The following is a 2,962-nucleotide window of genomic DNA, read 5'->3' on the forward strand; positions in this document are numbered from 1 at the left end:
GAATCATATGTTTTGATTCGAGTGGCAGTGCGGACCGGCTTCCAGGCCATGAATTCTCTCAGTGGGGGAAAGTGCGCTTGTGTCACGTTTCGTTTTCGAGCGCAGAATCGGAGGAAACAGTATTGAACAATGTAAACTTTAGAATTGAGATGATTTTTAAAACAAAAGAATTTTTATTGATTTTTTTTATGTTAATTAACAAATGCAGGAAATTAATCACTGTTTCAAAATGTTTTATTTTATTTTCCAGTATTAAAAAACAAAAAAATTGTAAATAAATACTTCATATCCCATCACATATTTTATTTTTCATAGATTATAATTTATTCTGAGAAATATTTATTTTCTTGGAAAATGCGAACAATGCGTTCAAAAACTTGATGGTGTTTTTTATACAAAACAATTATAATATTATTTTTTATCATTTATTCTGAGAAAACGGTATTGTCTCATTTTTATTTTCATTGAAAAAATATTCCAATATTAAATTTATTTATACAAAAAAAACAAAATTTATATATATCTTGTAAATAAGTATTCTAAACCATACATTCATATTTTATTTTTCGCCATTGACTCTGGAAAATTAGCATTGTTTCATATTTATGTTCATCAAAATTCAGAACAAATACTCAATTTTAGAATAATTCAACAAAATATTTTTGAAATTTCTTAATTTTATGTTTTATTAATAAGTGCTGGAAATCTTAAATCATTTATATTTTAAAATATTTTTTTATTATTTCAAATTTCTCTATATAGAAAAATAAAGAAAATTTCCTAGTTTTATGTTTTATCAATAAATGTAATAAATTTTAAATGAATTTATTTGTATTTTAAAATGTTTTATCTGTTTTATTTTATATTTCTCTACATAGAGAAATAAAAAAATGTAAATAAATATTCCAAATTTTATTTTCTTAGAAAACTGTATTGTTTCATATTTATTTGAACGAAACTCACGTTTAGAAGAATTCAATAAAATATACATACTTAAAATTTCTTAATATTATGCTTTATTGATATGATATGATAGAAATATTAAATAAATTTATTTGTATTTTAAAACATCTTATTTGTTTTATTTTGTATTTCTCTACACATGGAAATCTCATATTTTATTTTTTACCATCAAATCTGAGAAATATACATTGTCCCATATTTATTTATTTAATAATTAGAACAATATACCCACTTTTGAGTATATATACAATAGTATATTTTTAAAAATTCTTAATTTTAGGTTTTATTCTAAAATCGTAAATAAATTAATTAGAATTTCAAAAAGTTTTAATTTGGGATATTGAATAGAAAGGAATAATAAATTTACATACTGTATAAACAAATATTCCAAATCACATCCCATATTATTTTCATAATTTGAGAACAATATTCAGAATTTGATATTGGTGTTTAAAGGGTGAAAATTTGAACTAGTGTTCAAAACACTTTTGTTTAAGATTCCCACATAGAAAAAAATAATAAATATATATTCTGAGAAATTTGCATTTATTTTTATCCAAATTCAGAACAATATACACACTTTTAAAAGAAATCAACAGTATATTTATAAATTTCAATATTTATTTTAGGTTATTGCATAGTCATAAAAAAGATAATTATTTATTGTAATATATATTATTTTTTTTTTTTAATTCAGTTTGGCATTAAACCTGAGATATTTGCATTGTTGCGTCATAATTATTTCCACGGAATTTATTAACAAATGACGAAAATCTTAAATGAATTAACATTAGTTATGTTTCAAACAATTTTATTTTCATATTTTTATAGAAAGAATTAAAAAAATATATATTTTTTGTAAGCATGAGAAATCTACATTGCTTTATGTTTATTTTCATTGTGAAATGTTTTGTGAATTCAACAGTTTTTTATATATATATTTTTTAATTCTGTGTTTTATTAATAAAAGTCTCCAGTGCAAAAAATTGCTGATTAAAAAACAAACGCATTAAAATTGTGAAACAGCATTATTTTAGAAGGCATACAAAAAGTAAGAAATGTATTTTTATTGTAAATCATTAATACTTATTAAATTGCAATTTACTACTTACAAGAATTTTAACTTATTTTCTAAGTGGTATGCCAATTATGAATAGTTAATTAATTAAAAAATAATTAATATTAAGTTCTTTAAGATATAGGACACACACATACCATTTTCCCTCAAAATTAAAAGACTTTTATTGCCATGAAAGGAAAATATAATTTTAATACAAAAAAGTTAAGGTATTTTTAATAATTTTCTTAATATAAATTTATTAACTCATTTTCATTATAATTTTTTAATTTAATCATTATAGCTAAGAATCTCCAATCTAATATAGAAAATTAATCTTATTTAACAATTAAACTTACTAATATATTAACAATAATAACAGTCAAAAACGATTAATTTGACTCATAATTCATCCAAGACTAGTATAACATTTATTATTTAAAGCAGGAGAATATCCAACGGGAATTATTCTAGTGAAATCAACATGTTCTAAAAATACAAACAATATTTTTCCATAAATATTTTAAATTGACAATACGGTTTATTAACCGTGAATTCCGCACGACAACACGCAATGTATATGCATACATATATATAAATTCTCGTCGCGAAAACGTGGCAACGCCGCAAGCCTTGTTATTAATTGGATCCCCAACAACCCAGGCATGAGCGATATCAGCTGATTGCAGGAAACCTAGCAACTAGCCGACTTGTCTCAGATGTTGCGTTCGCGATCTCGCTCCAGTCATCTTCTTGGAAATCGAGCGTTTTTATCGGTTCACAGCTTATTTCCTGGTACAATCGCTGCCGTCTATTTGCGGTCTAATAATCACAGGTGGATATTAATGAACACACACACACATGTATTGTTTTTTTCTTCATACACTTACATATATATTTAATGCTGCATCTAATTATAATTGATTATGGATTTTTATTAAA

Source organism: Aethina tumida, chromosome 2 (assembly GCF_024364675.1).
Source record: "Aethina tumida isolate Nest 87 chromosome 2, icAetTumi1.1, whole genome shotgun sequence".
Lineage (NCBI taxonomy): Eukaryota > Metazoa > Arthropoda > Insecta > Coleoptera > Nitidulidae > Aethina > Aethina tumida.